At 34.7% G+C, this 19,462-nt stretch overlaps 1 protein-coding gene across 3 annotated transcripts in view; it reads right to left on the bottom strand.

Moving 5' to 3' along the window:
- LOC128671190 (uncharacterized) overlaps positions 1–19,462 on the bottom strand; it is a 476,937-nt gene that overhangs the window by 258,258 nt on the left and 199,217 nt on the right. For 2 of the 3 annotated variants that reach the window (XM_053747479.1, XM_053747481.2), the window contains one exon: positions 4,801–4,832. The exons of the other annotated variant lie outside the window; for it this stretch is intronic. The gene's annotated coding sequence lies outside the window, so the exon portion shown is untranslated. The remainder of the gene's footprint in view (positions 1–4,800; positions 4,833–19,462) is intronic. 3 annotated transcript variants of the gene reach the window in all.

Below are 19,462 nucleotides of genomic sequence, written 5' to 3' on the forward strand. Positions count from 1 at the left end.
AAGAGCTTGTGTCAAAAATGATATTTTTGTAAACAACTTAAAAAACAACAACGACCTGGCCCGATTTGACATGGGGTTATTTATGTATATAAACCTTCGGGATTTATTTATCTAAATAAAAGGGAAAATTTTATCAAAATCCGCTATGTCGTTTAAAAGACGAAAGCCTTGTTTTATACCTACTAGGTAGTAGTGTGATAGTAAGTATATAATGTGTGTCACATCCAAATCCACAAACACGCTATATAATGGAGTGTGTCGTTATCTGATGTATCCCTGTCCATCTGAAAACACCGGTCTATTTACCAAAACGTGCCACAGAGCTGCCATTCATATTTTTACCGGACATTACTCTCTGGACCGACGGACATATAAACCATATGTTGTAATTGGTTCTTTGATGTCCCCAACATCGCTTACCAACTTCTACAATCACTTGATTCACTCCTTATGACAATACCGATTAGGTTGAATTTGAACTTTGTAAGTCTCAAAATAAATTTGCAAGACATTAGCTTACGATCTTTCACAGACATATGAAAATTCTTTATTCATATACAAATAAGGTTGATATTGTACTTTTGAATGTTTGTAGTAGTTTTGTATGTAGTATGAAGATGTAAGAAGCCGGGTTTGTATGATTTATGGCAGTTTACGATAAACAAGTTTTGAGTGATGTGTGTCAACTTGTGCATCTGTTGGAGCCAGCCGGAAAATTTTCATTTCCAGATTGAATCGGATAAATAAATTATTTTAGTTAGAACAATTCTATTGGTCAACATAAGTCTGACCAAGGCTCTGACGTTCAGTGGCTAAGGAAGAAACAGGGGAAATGGTCAAATGAGTGAGACAATGAAAGATTCTTCTCATAGGCTACAGGCTAGCGACCTATTATTACAAGTGCAGCCTTATTATAACGTGCTACACTATTCAATCTCAATTAAATAGTGTAGCACGACCACCAAGCCCACGATCACAACAGACAAATTAAAGTGGGATAAACATATTGAAATCACGGTCAAAACTGTTGTATCTCAGTATATCTTTGATGTGCTAATTTTTGTCAAATCAAATTTACATTTAAATAAAAAATTAAACGAAGTAAATTGTGTAAACACTCGAAATAAGCACAAACTTTGTATAAACAGATTCAGGCTTAAAAAGGTTCGGCGGTCTTTCGTGGGTCAAAGTGTAAAATTATTCAATAAACTCCTTGCAGAGGCTATTATCATGTCATGTCTATTAATCATATCATGTCTATTAATCAATCAAAACTTATGTTAAGAAAAATTTAATGGATAAAGCGTATTACACAATTAACGCCTATTTGACTGATAAAAACGCATGGATCCTCCCGACAAATTTGCCACTCCACACATGATCTCCTAATTTTTATTTTACTGTTTTTTATTTTATCTTTTATTTATAATTTTTATTTTCATTTAAATTTTAATTAATAAGTATTTAAATTTTATTTGTAAAACATGAACGTGATTTGTAATCTTCAAGTGTCTGAATTATACTTCTATTTCGACGAATAAGATTTGTAATTATGAAGTCATGGGAATCGAGAGTCATGTTCACTCAAATGGTCAATCTGGTAGTGGCGTTGTGGGCCGGGTCGTGAGGTTCCCTCTATTGGGAGGGAACTTACATAATTACTATAATATAATAGTAATTATGTAATTTTATATATTATTAGAAAAAAACATTGGGACCAACACTGTTCAAATGAGTTTCTTTCGGCATTTCTTCTCAGTAGTGGTCGTTCCGAAATGCCAGTAGTTTGTAGCTTGTGAGAAATAACTATAAATATAAAATTGACGAAAAAAAGTGCCTGTGAAGGTCTAATTTCTGAATAAATGATTTGAATTACATATGAATTAGTACAGCTAAATGTGGCCTTCGGTTTTCGCAACTCTTGGCTCTGTGTATTCCGTGAGGGGGTAAATGATAATTTTAACTTTAGAAAAAGTCCTAAACCATTCCATTATTTGGAGGACAAATTAAGTTAAGCAGGATATGGAAATGTGTCAATGGAAATGTGTTGCGTGTGAACGCTACTTTTTCTACATGCCTTCGACTATCATTTAAATTGACTCGACTATCTATTATCTTCGTCATCTGCCAGTACATTCCAAACCATTTAATATATAGCAGCTGCGACTCTCTCATATTTGATATCAAAGGTGACTTTAAATTTACATCTAGATTTAATACCTTTTTCTGACTACTTCGTATGATAAAGCGCACGTCTTCCATTCATCATACGCTAACTCCCGCGTCAGCTGACATCTAAACAGGGGTTTGCGAAGATGCATGGCACCTTCCTGGAAGTCTCACCTCATACGGATTAGCGCTTCAGCGCAGCAAGATAAAGTGGTGGGCATGTAGCTCTTATTGTTGGCTAGGAAGTATTAACATTGAATCAGTTATTTTATTCTGAATATCAGCATCACCATTTCTTTTTCATGTGACCATTTTCCTTTCTTCTTCATATGTAAAGCGTCGTAGCTCAGGGCCTGCTACCGATTTTTTTTTCTCCACGATTTCGCACGATTGTCGGCATTATTAGTTATCAGACCATTAGTACGCATAGCCTTGTAAAATAAAAGTACACCTTAGTACCTTGTAAAATAAAGCGAGCATTTTTTAGGTTTCCCCTTTCGCTACGACTAAACGGAACAAATATCAAGTTTCTAACGTTAACTCATTAACTATGTACTTAACAACTTTTAACTTTGATACTTGCAATAAATAAATCTGAATCTCTACCTTAAACCTACACACGACAATAATATAAAGCCAGAACTGTAATGTAAACAATAAAAAGCAAACAGAAAAAGGTTGAGCGGTCTGATCTAACCCACATAAGTCATATCAACCGTAACACATCCAATAACGCCAAAGCAAAGAATAAAAACTTTACACTTTATGACGTCATGAAAGGCATCCCTCAAATCACGGGCTGTCCGGTGTAGGAGATTGTCAGTAACAATAGAGGGGGAGGACAATGCGAGCGAGCGGTGGTCGAAACAAACAGACTTTTGTTGGCCAAATATGGACATAGACTTGGGATTGCGCAGACGAGATCAAGATCATAAGAAAGTAAATTTCACAATGCAGTTTAGTTCATAACTTTTTAATAGATACATACTTTAATAGATAAGTTTTGTAACTTATCTATTAAAGTATGTATCTATAAGATAATTAAAATCATCATCAGATTAAACTATACTCAGACTGCATAAAACTTGCATAACAAAACCAATCTCAGTACAGTTTTTCTGATATAGCTGAGACCTCTTGTAGCTGATGTTATTATAAGAGATTGTTTAGGACTTATATTTTCGCAGTTTATTCCCAAAAAAACTGGCACAAACCCATCTCTACTCCTACATATAACGTTTTATATGATTACTGCAAACTATGCCTTTATAACAAGTTAAGCATAATCTAACCTCTCAACATCATCATCATCCAGAACTCTGAACGAGAGAAATAGGAGAAGGGAATGCAAGTTTTACGACCATTAGTCAACGTTCTCAGTTAACTGAAATTTCTCAAAAACATTCATGGTTATAAATCCTAATAACCCAGTCTTTCTGTACAAATATAATGTATTCTATGCTTTTAACGTGTCGGTATGGAAGGTGCGCTGAATACCTTCTCTCAGACGGACAATGGTCGGTTAAATGTGGCGATTTACCTAAACAACGCACCCATTGTGTTTTATTTTATTGAATCTCTTTGTAATTGTTTGCTTATGCTCACACTTCAGGAAAAGGGATCAAAGTTGAGGGAATTAGATAGTACAAAAAGCCAGGAACTAATATTACATAGATGATACAGAGTTGAATAAATAGCACTAACTTCACATTTCGTCAGCGAGGCAACTACTAATTATGAAAGATCCAAACTATATTCTGTAGCATCAAACTTGTATTACTTTTTATAATGAAACCTGTTGAAATATAACTGGTCAGTAATCTTAAAACAAATATGTATATGGAGAAATCACACAAATTACAATTACACTAATTCCCGGTACTGACTGACTTTTGTTATGGGATTCTCACGATGTATCAATATACTAGTCTCATAATATGGCATAATATGGCATATAAGCATTAGCAATGCTACCTATGGACAAGACTAGTCTTGTCCAATAAATCAATCATTACTTTGAACTAAAACTGATTATATTCGCAGTGTTAAATAAGCAAAGCAGATCTAGCTCACTAATATGATTATAAAAATATTCGCGTAACGGATCTCCTTCGCGCCACACGTGTGCGAAATGAAAATAAAATATATGTTAAGAAAGCAAATAAGAGCGAGTTTGTTTACAATACGTCGAATATGCGGGTAATATTACCGCATGTGTTGTACGTGAGAATCTGATATGAAATCAGACAGGGTTCAGTACCAATATACTCACTTCTCTAAGGAAATCCAGTTTCAATAATTAAAAAAATATAAGTATACTTACAGTCTAATTTTTATAATAGTTAGTCAACATACTAGCAAATTTTATAGTGGTAGTGATAGATAGGTTATGGCCATAGAGCATTAGCGTTACCATTTTTTTTTTGCATCGCAATACGTAATAGTACAATTTTGAGCAATAAGAACTCGTATGAGTACGACCTCTACCATCCAACTACCAATCAGATACCTTCCACAAAATAACTTTGGCGTAAAAATTTCTTAACCAATAACAAAGCTTAATAAAATACAAATCGGTATTTGTAATGATGCGTTAAATGTTTGGAATAGAAAAACAACTGAAACACTTACCAAATATGGCTTTGATAACTGACGCGAGAACCCTGAAACAAACGAAAGCACCTTGTCTATAAATCAAAAGATTTCCCGTAATAAAAACATTGCGCTCCACGCTCACCTACATTATTTGGCTGCTAATATTAATAAACAGAGCATGCAATTAACGTTGATGTAAACTTACGAAACGGAATATCTACACATTTGATACGGTTTTAGAATGCAGAAAAATATTACTCAAACTAGCCAATGGCTTATTGAAAATACAAACAATTTTCATGTACGGTGCAGCTGGTCTCTTAGAGTTACACACGCTAACCTCCTGAACGACTGGACATATTTTGATGAAACATTGTCATTGTAGGATCTGGAACATCTAATGTGGAACTTTAACAGGCCACCTGCACAATAGCATATTCTGAAGTGGCACCTTGGCAAAAGCTGCAGCCTGTTAAGCATTATCAAATAGCTTTTTTTTAATTCCTATTTTAATTTTCAAAAAATAATAATTTAGGGCAACTAATTTTTTTTTAAATATTATATAATATAGGGTGCTGCAAGTAGAAATAAGTAATATCAGAAATGATATCGAGAAATTATTGGTACTAGATCTCTGTGATGTGTGTGATATAATAATATCTCCTGCCTGTAGAATCAGTGATATAAATTCACATATTTGAATGATCGACTCTTTTGATCCCGCCAGTACCGGTGAGAAGTGAAAGCACAAGTGGCCGGCTGGCGGGAGGCAGTAAATTGGCGCTGATTGTCAACAATTGTCGCAATGAGGACCGTGCACCTCGTGATCTCTCATGTAACTGGAGTAATGCTTGTGTTATCATTCAAGAAAGGGATGTATAGGTTGCAGTACCTAAAGTTGTAAACCATATAGGTTTATTTAAAAGTGAACATCGAATTGGAAATTATTGGTCTCTTTTGTAAACCGTGCATGCAAATTGTGTAATACGAGACTGGAACAAGTTCAATGGTGCACTTTCAGTCAATAGTTTCAAGAATAGATTAGATAAAATATTCAAGTCACACACGCATCAGCTCAATTAGCTGCAAGTGCGTTATAAAATTAATAAAATCAAATAAACCAGAAGGCTGTTTTTGGAGTATGGAATCTTTCTAACTAGAAAACTCCATGCAAAATGACCTTCGATCATTCAAAGCAGTAGTAGAAGATTAATATAAAAAATTAAAAACTCAAGTTAGTTTTGTTTAGTGCACAATTCTAATAAAAGTCCATCTATAGCTACCTACTTTGGATTTTTTCGACTTTGCCAGATCATTCTGTGTTCTGATACAAATGGAAGATAGTAACGATGATCATCTCAAAAGACACTAAACATTTATATATGCCCTTTAAATTAATCCCTAGCAGCCATAACAAAGCTACCTTAATTGTTGGTACTCTACTTAAAATCAACTCAAATCTCGACCATAACTGGACACATTTAACGTTATTTTCCTTCATCGTTGTTTGGAGATGCAACCGTCCAGTTCTGAGCAAGCAATTGTCTCGCGGATGGCAACCGGACACCGGGTGATATGAAAGCAACAATAAAAGGTGGTGGACCTGCGATGTTGATTGGTACATGTAGACGCGGAAGTGATTCAAGTTTTTTCCAGTTTTTCGTATTATAATAGTGAGGAAATCTTTACGAATAAATGTAGCGTTAGATTCTTATAACGGCGCAAATCTTGATGTAGTCTTAATGTACTTTACGTAATAGATTTTTCGTTGAAGAAAAATTTCTTTATAAATGTTTTTATTCTTTGCCTTTTCACCACTAAGTCTTTCTTGTTTCTTATGGAATCCCCTATTTCCTGAGGTGGACTATACTGAAGAATTAAAGGTACATAGATGTAATCTCTGGAGATTCTGAATAAAGTAATCAGAAAAAATAATGTAACAAAATTCAAAGGAGAGAAGTAACGCATGTAAGAATCACCTATCTCTTTTTATTGTTCCTTTACTGCTGAAGCCCTAATAGCATTTCGTTTGAGACAAAGATATATCAGCAGCAGCCAGCCCTACATGAGATACAAAGTTCAAGGCGGGTGAGAGGTAAACGCACCTTTATGACCACAATTGAGCGTATCCTGGGGTCCACGACCGGCTGCGCTGACGATAAAGGTAGACATGCGTGCGTTGTAATGCAGTGTGTCTCTTGTAAGTGGACCATCTTGGTCAATGAAGGTTGTTCGTCTTGAGAACGCTCAAAAACTTTCATTTACAGAAAATATAATCTCAACTACTAAGGCCACCTGGATTGTAGTAATGTTGTATTCTTACAAATGATTTTGAATTTTTGGAAGCACTTATATAATTAAATAATTTAATATTGGGAAATACCTATCCCACGTAACACACTTGTAATTAGAACATAATCGATGAATTTCGCATTACATAGGTTTTGTCGATATTTCCAGATGCCGCACTTATTCCACCATTATCAATCAAACTACTGTAAAAAATAAGGGAAACCTGTTATTGGCGTTATAATTGTTATATAAGACTGTCATTTTTGTATTGCAACACTGTTGGTTTTCTAAATAAACAAATAAATAAAATAATTAATTATAACAATTTATGCTATCACATTATTTCAGTGTTAATCATTATGTTTATCTTATCTTTATCTTTTAATACAGAGCCAATTTGGAAGAAGAGAAGGACACAAGGTGTTACAATAAACAATATCGTGGAACTTGTCGGCTAGTATTCTTGCTGATAGACCTATAACGACCTCAGGGGCGTAGTGGTCACCACGCCTGTCATCTGGAGATCCTGGATTCAATTTCCAACGCAGGAAAATCGATTTACTTGTTTCCACAGATGTGTCTGTGTTTGCTCACTAGTGTGCGCCCTTGATCGTTGTCCGTTTTAAGACATAAAATAAAGATGAGATGTTTTCAGCACACCTCTGATAGCAAGGTCAGTGACCCGCGACGGATGCTTCAATGAATGAGTTGACCGCTCTTGAACCCGCCGTAGGTATTACCGCTGATAATGTAACGCACCGATGGATTTTGGTGCGATGCACTGGTTATGTACGTTTAAAATGGTTCTATCCTTCGAAGTCAAAGCTAGACTAAAGCTATTACATAGATATTCAAAAATTAGATCTTCACAGGCACTTTTTCTTGTCATATCTAATTTCACAAAGAGTATAGAGTAGAATAGCGTGCATTTAGGCAGCAATGTTTAATTTTCTCGTGCTGAAGTTTCTCGAGATCCGAGAGATGGTATGGAGGATGATGCAATGATATTGAGTGCGGGTGGCGTGATGTGAGGTTCCGCTGTAGAATAGGACCACTACATTCCCTCCCGTAGATGTCGAACAAAGCTAAAATATACACATAGCCTTGTCAGCAAACGGCAACACTAGCATTGTCAAGAGCATATTAGGGTTGACGTAAGGCAAGTGGCTAGTTGTAATGATAGGTGATTTTTCAAAACTTAAAGATTATATTTTTACGCTGACCTTCTTCGTTACATTTACGCTGACCGGGCTTCATGGCGTCACAGTCCCGAAAGGAATTAGGAACACACGTATTTGAGAAAGATGGAGGTGAAAAATGTTTTGGAAAAAGTTAAAAATAAATTTCTCATGTTTCTCGATCCGTAAATTTATGACGAGTAAATATACGTTAACATCATAAAAAAGTTGTTTACCAACAGCGCTGTAGATCAGATTATCGACAACATGATGTTATCATAACTTTTATCAATCACAATGTCGATGGCCTCTTCTCACGACAACATCAATTCAGTGGCAAAACAAAATTTTGGTAAACATCCCTTCTTTATGAAGAAAAAATACTGGAATAACAATATGAACAAAATAATAACGACAAATAACAAAGGTTAGCAAATAATAAATTATTACATAACAGCTAATTACTATTTTAAAATTAAGGATAGTTGGCATGGTAGATAAGCACCTTATTTACTTATTTATTTACAAGTATATGTTCACAAAATATGACACAGGATAATATAAATGGACACCTTATTAGTTCATATTAACATGAGTTCTTTAAAATGGTTGTCATCGTTCGTTTAAAATAATTGAGTATTTGTGTGTCAGAATAGAACCACTGCATATAGTTCCGTGAGTGTCGTAAGAGGTGACTAAGGCATATAGCGGTATAACAGTTCTTAGACATCAACACATTCCAAAGACACATTCTAAAGAGAGTCACGCGGGCTGTTAACGACTGCAAAATCTGATTAACGAAATTTAATACTTCCCTTTTTATGCAGACCCTAGGTAATGAAACCTAGATCACGCAACGGTGTGAAAGAAAGATCTGATCAATGAAAACAGATAATGCTCTTTAATCTTAAACATGGATCCTAAAGCGATCTCTGCGAACTGAAACTTTATACACCTACTTAAACCTAAAACAGACGTCACTTTTATATCAGATTTATGGCACCTATCCCGGGATAAAAGTGGGCATAATCGTAAGGATCTGTGACCGGAAATTAAGAAGGGGTGGGGGTCGCGCCCTCGCCCTTCCGTTTCCGGCTGGACTTCACCTCGGCCGTGGGCTAGGTTGAGGAGTAATCATTATCATATATCAACAGACAGACGGAAATGCGAGCCCCGATGGAACCCGTCAAACTGATTTGCGGAGATTGAAAGGTGGTTTTCTTTTTGAGCTAGTAGCGGTCGACCTTTATTTTATCTATACCATACGGCAAATCACAGACTGGAATTAAATATCCCTTTAAACGCAACGTTAGTAACCATGCAGGCATGTAAATATTCACTAATCAAAAATAGAATATCCATTAAGTATTATTTGAGTATAGTGTGAGCAAAACCGTGTACCTGTACTTAGATTAATTTTTGAGTGTTTTAAGATATATATCAAAAATTGTACCTTATCCTTACATATTATAAAAAGTCTCCACCGCGTCTGTCTGTCTGTTCGGATGATCATGAGGTTTTCACCAACAGATAGAGTGATTCCTGAGGAAGGTTTAGGGATATAATTTAAGGGACGGGCCGCTAGTTACTAAATATATCGGTTTTCACCAATACCGACAGTATCACTGAAATTCATAACTATGATAACTACAAAACAGAATAATCTAGTCGAAATAAGATTACAATACATATAAACATATGAAAATTCGTTTATCCAACTTTCAACCAAAAGAAATATCCAATATTAGATGTACCTTTGGAAATATTAAAGAAAAACATAACTCGACCCTCGAATAAAAAGCCATCTTGTGGCGATCACCTTATTTTTCTGGATGTCCGAAGGGGGGTTGGGGGCGTAGAGGGGAGGGAACGATATTGGAATATTTTTCATACAAACACGTCTCTACGTGGACACTTCAACTTGATACAATATTGCTAGTGCAAAGGTTGGGTCACATGTTGTTGCACTTGATATATTTTGCTTGGGCATTAGACATACTTGTTTTAAAATACTCCATCGGCATAAAATCCAAACTAATATTATTTATGTAAAACTATGTATATTATTTGTGTAAAAGTGTGTTTGTTTATTCATTCCCATCAAAACGGAGCATTGGATTATATTCATATAAAAGAGTAAAATACTTAAATGAAACAAAGCGAATCACCATGTACCTATCTTTATCACATAATCTGTAGAGAAAGTAAAAAAATCTTTTTTAACCCGTTGTCATCCAGACCTTTTTTAAAGGTGAAAATTATACCTAATATAGAGTTAGAAAGCAAATCTTATTACTCAAAGTGAAAAATGTAGGATATTTCTAGGATATATATAATAAAACTCTGTGATTCAAGATGACAACTTAGGGGAAAAGTTCATGCTCCATGTGAACCCATATTTATATAGGTGGTAGCAGGGCGCACGGTCAAACTTTATATATTTTATGTTCTCCGTCCGGCGCTTGTTATTCAGAATTGAGAGGCTCCTTGTGCCATTCAAGGACGCAAATAACTCCTCTCGAGATGCTCTGCTTGCTGGAAAATATAGTCTCATATAACATTCCACTATAAGTAAATTCTATATACATATACTATGCGCAAACATACAACCCCATCATGGGTTAGTCCGTCAAGTTTGACTTTTAGTTACGGTGTAAGGGTGTATTTATTTCTCATAAACAAATACAAGGCATTTCACTTACTGGGAAACATAAAATTTAACAATAAACAGTAATTATCTCGACGAGCACAAATAATAAAAACTTATTACTTATCTATATTACATATAATATTTATATTAGGTACATGCCACAAACAATGCATTAACTCACAAAAAAAATATTAAAAATATGGAATCTATTAAAAACAATACTGTCTCAAAAGTTTAATTTCTTTGATACTGCTCATTTGTCACTTCTTAGAATCGAACACAAATACGAGTATGTGTGTGTAGTTAAAATAACACTAGATGTTACCCGGGGCTTGGCTTCCGTGGGAATTATGAGATAAAACATAGCCTATAGCAATCTTAGATAATGTACCTATATGAAAGAATTTTTGAAATCGGTTCGGTAGTCACGGTGATTACCCGCCTCTAACATACAAACTCACAAATGCTTACCTCTTTATAATAATAGTATAGATTACGAGATACATTATTTGCTGTCAAAACATAAAAAAAAAATTCAAACCTAACGAACAAATATACTTGGTTCTCACAAATTTAAATACCAGAGCGAACGCTATAAAGAAGATTTCAATTCAATGTTTTTACTACATATATACAAAATATTATTCAAAAAACTGAACAGATCTCATCTTATATTGCAGATATTTTTACGAGTGTCCACGTGACGTCCTGATAGAAGGTGCAATTTCACTATGTCGTAAAAAGGTCGCCCACTGTGACGACCTCCGCTTTATGAAGCTGCTTGGATGACCGGACAGGTGTCGGCAATGACTTTGTTTCAACGAAATGCTCTTTTCTCTTTCTTACTATAGAAAAATGAGCAATATGACAGGATAATATGATCGTCCATTGGTCACACGACCTGTGTTGATCGAAATATTAGAAATGCGAAAGTCTGTCTGCCTGTCTGTTCCACTTCCGATTTTGATGAGATCTAATATGCATGTAGTTGAAGACCCTTATTAACATATTTTCATGAATCAACCAAGCGGGTGAAGCCGCGGGCTAAACTTAGTTTGAACATAAATTCTTACACATTTTATAAATTACTGGCCCTTCGTAACAAGTTAAAAATATCTCACTATAAAAGCTGAAAATCAGACGGTGTCCATACGCTCACCGTGGGAGACTAGGGGACATCCTCACATCTAATTGCCACTGCCTTAAGTCAAGGGAATAGGGTTCAAAGTCTCACGGAGGTTACTCCTGAGGTGGTTGATTTTAAGAAGTACGGCCAAGTATTTTTCACATTGTGCGATAGAACACTATACTATGTGAAGAATAGAGAATGCAAAAAAAAAACAAGTAATTCACAATTGGCACTTCAATGTTCCAACCAAAGATACTCGGTTTTAGAAATTTCGTAGTTTAAAAACCATAATATGATTCCTAGCGTAGTTAACAAGAAGCCTTATAATACAATTCTAGTGATCTTAATTCATATGAATGATTTATGCTCATTTAACGACTTGTTTTGGGATCAAAACGATGAAAATCTGATCACTAATCAATACATTTTTCTGTTAGATTTTATGCCTTGAGAAGAATGTAGAATAAAAATATAAGTATTCTTAAATGTTTATTATTTAACTGAGACACTAATTAACGTAATGTAACTTCCCACGTATATCCACCATGACAGTTTTTGAAAGAGAGAGAGAGAGTACAAATTGAAGCATTTTTGACTCATCTTTGACTCATCTGTGATATTTGTAAGTACGTTCCATTGCATTCAACACCTTGCACTCGCTCCAATACTCCGCCACCATACTCGCCTAATCTGAACGACCCATTCTGGACGTAGCATTACTGACAGACGTGTGAACACAGCACCGCAGCTTTCACAGTGTCATTGTCGTTTTAATTCGGAGATCAACAGTGTGGGACCGCTTCTGATACTGTAGGTAGTAATTAATGGCGTCTGTGATGACAGATAAACATACTATATAGTCATTACAATTTTTGACCGAGCGAGCGAGGTCTACAAATCAACTTACAAGCAAAAATACATTGTTTGTATGTTTGTAACGCGATAACTTTCGGACTGTTTTGTCTAATTTTATTATTGTCCTATTTTATCTGTCAATAGAATTTTTAAGTTTGTGGGACATCAAAATAGTTTAAGTCGTTTTTGAAATATTCACAATTTTGTAAAATTGTGAATATTTCAAAAACTCAACAATGTTTTCGCGAGGTCTAAGTTCGTGGCGAACAACTAGTAGGGTTAAAAATAAAATATTAAACCATTTTCGTAATATTGAATTGCCGTATAGTGTGGCTTGATGGACTAACTCTAATAGGTGACGATGTCAAATCTTCGCAAAAATCGTCAACCAAAAGATTATTTTAGAAATAAATATGATTTATCAATTGATTTTCTTTTGTGGTAGCTTCCATTTTATTACCCATTTGATATATTGACTTTAGCAAGCGTATGAATACAAAAAGTGAAAGATTATATCATAAGTTTCTAAATAAATAAATCCTTATAAAAATCAATTTCCTCGTCCACCATTTCCAGAAGCAGTCCACCCTACAAATGCAATTTCATTAAACCAAACAAGCCAAAGAGTTTATACCGCAATATTGTTTAAAACGTCTAGGGTCCGGCATGCAAATTTTATTTTTAAAAAATGCTAGTGGCCAGCCACATGTCGCTTTTATTGCACCTTCCCGGCTGATTGCCTCTTTATGCGGGATTTGATGGTCTATGGAATTGGACGTGTTGTTGTTATTTTTATAAGAAAGTGGTCAACTTTTAATATAGAACTGAATTTGTTTTTCAATGTGCGTGGACGTTGAAGTATGTTTTTCAGTTTTTACATCTGTGAATGACCATTGTGTTTGAATCCACATCGTTATATCCACATTTGTTAATTGAGATCTTTGAACAAAACGCTTTGGAGTTCGGAAGTAGACTTATTTTTAAGTAAACTTTTGACATAACGATGTTCATCATCCTAATTTAAAAAATATATATTCTGAATTTGAAACTAGTCTTGTGGAGTGGAAAATACCTACCTATATGTTGTTAATAAAAATACAAATTATATTTTGTTAGACAAAGGTGTATTCAAGAAAAGTGAACGTAAACCAAATTTTGATAAAGGACGTAACTACTATCTACACGAGCAAATAAAGGGAATCAGAAAATTGAATATATCAACACTCTGTCACCAAACGCCCCTGCACTGTAAAGCGGACTACTTACGAAACGCTGAAAAAAAAGTTGTTTACAATACCGTCAGAGCCATCGATACGTCTGTCGGTGGGTGGAAGCGATTCCTGAGTGATCCTCATCACGTTGGGTTTGATTAATGCACCGGCGCTGGAAGTGAGCCAGACTGTTGCGTGCTCCAACCAGAGGTAAAGCGGATAATGTTTAAAAAAAAAATTAAAAATGCTTGTGTTGTATATATGAAACAAATAAGTTACAAATAACAAATCAGATCAAGGTAGGTAAAATTTATATGGTAAAACTGCATATAATCATGGTCTCAGAATACACCAAGGTAAAAACTTCACATCCTGGAACACATCTAGAACTTGGGTTATTCGCATTTTTAATCTAGTTTGTTATTTGTTACATATTTGTATTATATATGACAAGCATTATATTATTATTATTATTTATTTTAATTATGTATTAAAACTTTAGATAGTAGTTCATGCTATGTTGTCATGCTGAGATTCTGATAATATACAATAATAGTCCACTTTACTAAGGGGTTTCATCGGCAACCAAACTTTTATAACTATCATAAGAAAAACAATCGATTTCGGTAAACGAGAGTAATATCGAATGAAATAATAAATAGGAGTTTTATTTTTGTTTTAGTTTACGTATTAATCTGTACTTAGACAAATTTGAATTGTACGTGACTGAGATCACACATGATATTTCATTTACAAGTCTTGGTGAATATGTTCTGTGTCTTACTTAACGTTGGCTTTACTATCTCTTTATGCGGTCCAGTTTAGGACGTCACAGGACGGACGACAAATTGGCACATTAGTACTCAGTTCTTACTTGTTCGGCGTGATATTAGACGAAGTATCAAACAGCGTCAGGGAGATACAAGAGCAGCCGCCTTGGTTGCTCATTCGTGGTTACGAGCTTCGTCTCTTGTGAATGGTTTCTTCCTCACAAATGTTGTTATCATATAAAGAAAGACTCTCCAATACAAATTCTTCGGCTATACTAGGATAGATTACAACGCACTTAAACTACACTTTTGGTTTTATTTCTATTTTTAACATCACTGAAATACCGACAACGGGAGAGGTGAAAATGAATTGATTTTTGAAAAAATCACTGGCAACACCCGGCGCCGGCCGCTCCACCTGTCGCCTCTTACAACCTGTCCGGGTATTTTCGTAATCCGACGATTTTTAACACATAAATCTCTGACAGCCTATTACTTTGAACTATTCGATTCGGCTTTTTTATCCGAGCGGAAAATCCAAGGCGAGACATTTCTATGTAGCGAGAACATACAAATTATGTGTAACTGTTTGACAGACACAATGGATTTTGATTATAATGTTTTTCTTTTCTTCAAATATTTTTTCTTGAATATCTCCTAGAATTTATTAACGTAGGCAATTCATACTGCAAATATAGAATATATTTAGATAGGCAATTTATATTTAGACTCCAATAACGAATCTATGTTAACGATGATCTACTTAGCAAATGGTTTTATATTTAGATTTTTATTAAATGTGAACTTGATTGCAAGGTAAAAATACTTTTAAAATACAATTAATATACAATGAGCGACTTTTTGTATCAACAACACATGATCAACAATAGATTTGCCGTGTCAATTGCAATGTTTTGTTTCAAATATAGGATTGCAAACATTGCTGAGATTGTGACAAGTATACATATGGAAGCTACCTATTTTTTATTATTATTACTACCTGTGTATTTATATTTTTTGTTTCACGGCTAATGGCCGCATATCTACAGAAGAAAAAACATACAATTCCCATGTAAGTGTCCGTCATCAATTAATCAGTGTCGTCTAGCTGATGACAGCCGCTAACGAGGGCAGCAGACATTGAAAACAGAACTAACACACGTGCGTAAATATATCGGATGTGTGAGATTAAAGTCACCTAGGATTCTTTTTGTTATAGATAGATAGAGTTAATTAGAGCCAAGATAACATACCCGGACACTAACTATATTCTTTATTCAAACTAAAACACGATTCGACAGAAGCGACTCTCTTCCGTCATGTGTGCACGTATTTTAAATTTGAAACATTATCAGTGATTTTACAATACGCTTCCTTACGTCAACCCTCTATAGGAAAACTGTTGGTGTAGAAGCTATACACACACACAGCTATACATGCAGTTATATAACTGTAAGGATTGTTACGGGAAAATCTAATTGTAAAATCGTTGGAGAGCGTCGACACGCTAAGAAGAAGAATTGTTATTCGCCTCGTAACTACGGTATGCACGGAAAGATATGGAACGGTTCTATTCAAAGGCAGTAATTCGATAAAATACTTTATTATGCTTATGTTTCACTACAAAACCGTAAAATTAACTAAAAGCTGCAGACACGTTTACGACAAGGAACACACCTGGCCGGTTGGTTTCGAAGAAATGGACTCTGACGAAAGGAAACCGTTGTGCGTTTGTTTACATTCGATTTTATGTTGATTGCTTTAGTTCCAGTCTTTGTTTTCAGGTACAGGAACATAATATGGCCCGGCGCAGATACCGCTATACTTGACATCAAAATGGTTCCTTAATTACATTTATGAGTTTTCAATTTTAGTCGAAAAGTTAAAAGTACTCACTTCATATTTGCAGCTAGCATTTTTTGTGGAAATTTCGGCAAGAAAATCGTAATTTTAATCATTTACAATTTGTCGTACTCAATTTTTCGTGTAAGTCTACTTTGATTCAATTTAATTTCGATCATACGGCACATCTTCTATTTATTACGTATGCAACACATTTATGAAAAATTGAACCCTAATGAACGAAGCTTATTCAATTTAGCTTCCACGTGGCGACAAAAAGGGTGGGTAAGAACACACGTGGTGCGAATCGAAATAAAAAAAATGAGGTGAATGCTCCCAATGATATACGATTGCTTGGTGAGGAGTGATATAGGTACTTACGTGTGGGAAATGTTCTCAGACGTTAGAAAAAGTTATCAGACACATACTTTGGTTAAATGTCATATTTAGGAGATAAATATTACATAAATTTTGTCGATAGACGTCCAACTAAAACATAAGAGGGAATGGAATGTTAACGATTTCACACACACCTTCGGCTATTAATTAGTCTATATAAAAACAAATGTTTATCGAGTCTAGAGTCCATCTTCAATTCATCATGTAATGGTCTTGATACTTGTCAAATATGTCAATGAAACTCATTAGTGACATATCCATACATCCATACAAATATTATAACCGTGACCGTTGTTTGTTCGTCTTTCACAGCAAAACGGAGCAACGGTGATTTTTGATGTTGATAGTTGAAGAGCTGGACGTCTTATGCTACTTTTTGCTGCAGACGGAGCCGAGGGCAACAGCTAGTGTTTAAATACATACAATGTGAGCGGATGGTAGTGTCTCAGCATGAGTTATGTTAATAAAAACATTAATAATATTATTATGAATTACGGATATATTTTTGAAATAAATTATTATATATTTCGATTAACATTAATATTCCTCAAGTAGCTTTAATGAAATAGTAAAAAATATGTCTTCTCTCTCTAGGATAGCGAATACAATACACGACACTTGACTGCATGTTATCCTGCATAGACCTTAATGGTCTATGGCGGCGATAGCGGCGATTTTGCAATGAATTTGGATAGTTTAATGGGCTATAGACCGTACAATAGGAATACCACATAAACAAAGTCAGTTCGCGCGTAAAGTCAGTGGCGTGCATTAGTCTGTCGTCACTCTGACTCGCCTGATCAGTGATCACTTGTGCATCAGTTTGTATGCATGTTTCGATGATGGACCGCTGTTTACGAGGTTTTGATTGCAGGGACTGAGGCCAACACCGCTTCCACTCTGGTATAACGAAAATTCACATTCAAACATAAAGAAAATTTAAATTTTTACAATTTAATATCTTTAATTGCACAAGAAACAAAATATTCAGTTATTATTTTTTCCCAGGCTACCTTTAAGAAAATAACTAGAAAAGAATAAAATTTGAGTTAAAATCAAGTATCTAAAGATAAATAATTCCTTCTATTTTCTTTAGAAGAGAAAAATTACAATGTTGTAATTCCCCAAATAATTGCAGTTTTTGCAAATAACCTCTATGAAAAATTGACAATTTTTTTTCCTCTTCACTATTTTATTTTTTTATTGTTAAGATATTTTAGTGATTAGTGTTTTATTTATTCGCAATTGATTCTTATGTAAACAAAACTAAATAAAATCGTATATAAGTACTCGTATGTGGCTTCCCCTCCCCAGCATTGTCATGCGCCATATTGGAAATTGCTTCACTGCGGCGTTCATGATATATTTTTACATATAACCTATAATAACACGCGCTCGTACATTATCTACTGTAAATATTAACTAAACAATCCCATCCGCAATATTTCATGAAAACAAATGTATTTGCCCCTGGCTTTGCCTATATTTTTGTACGCGCCGCGATTCGCTGCCACAGTGTAATGTACGATCGGTTTACCAGTAATGCTCGATACAGAAAAATATCTACTAGTAGCTACGCCTGGGGCTGCGTTCCTAAGTAGTTTCGGGATAAAAAAGTACCTATCCAATGTGCCATTCTAAGGTATTCATTTATCATATATTTAGATTTAATCATCGAAATCAGAATTGAATGAATGAATAACGACTTATTGAAAAAAACGCTATAAATGCGATAATAAATAATATTATGTAAATATAAATTAATGCGCTCGAATTTTGAATTGTAATTAGATCCAACTTAGCAAAATAATTATTTACTTTGATCGATTAGTAATAAACATCTTCACACATTCACGATTACAAATTAAAACCTTAGTGTAACGTTTGAAATCATAGGTAAGATTAGTAGGCTATCAAACTTAACATGAATCACGTAATATATAGCAAAATAAAAAAAAAACATTATTATAATTATCATAATTTCGTTGAGCTTCTTTACTTTTGTCTATTTTTTAGGCAACTGCTAGCTCCCAGACTGTGGCGTCGCTATCAGCCGCTAAAGAGATTTATCGCTTCTTAGCGTTTATTAGCAGAGATATTTATCAGACATACTTAAAGATATTGCTAAGATAACCCGCTCTGTGAAAAAGCGCGGCCCTCATAAATCAGAAGGTGTTAATCTGCTAAATAGGCTCAGTCCTAGCACGAAGAAGCATGGGAATATATCCATTGGCTAGTGATGCCAAAGTGTTGAAAGTGTTTAAAAATACTTTAGTTCAAATAAGCGTAATGCGCAGAATTGACTTTACAGACAACATTTACTCTAAATGTCGGCATTTATTTGGTATTCGTATTTTTTAAATGTCTTTGTT

Source organism: Plodia interpunctella, chromosome 7 (genome assembly GCF_027563975.2).
Source record: "Plodia interpunctella isolate USDA-ARS_2022_Savannah chromosome 7, ilPloInte3.2, whole genome shotgun sequence".
Classification (NCBI taxonomy): domain Eukaryota; kingdom Metazoa; phylum Arthropoda; class Insecta; order Lepidoptera; family Pyralidae; genus Plodia; species Plodia interpunctella.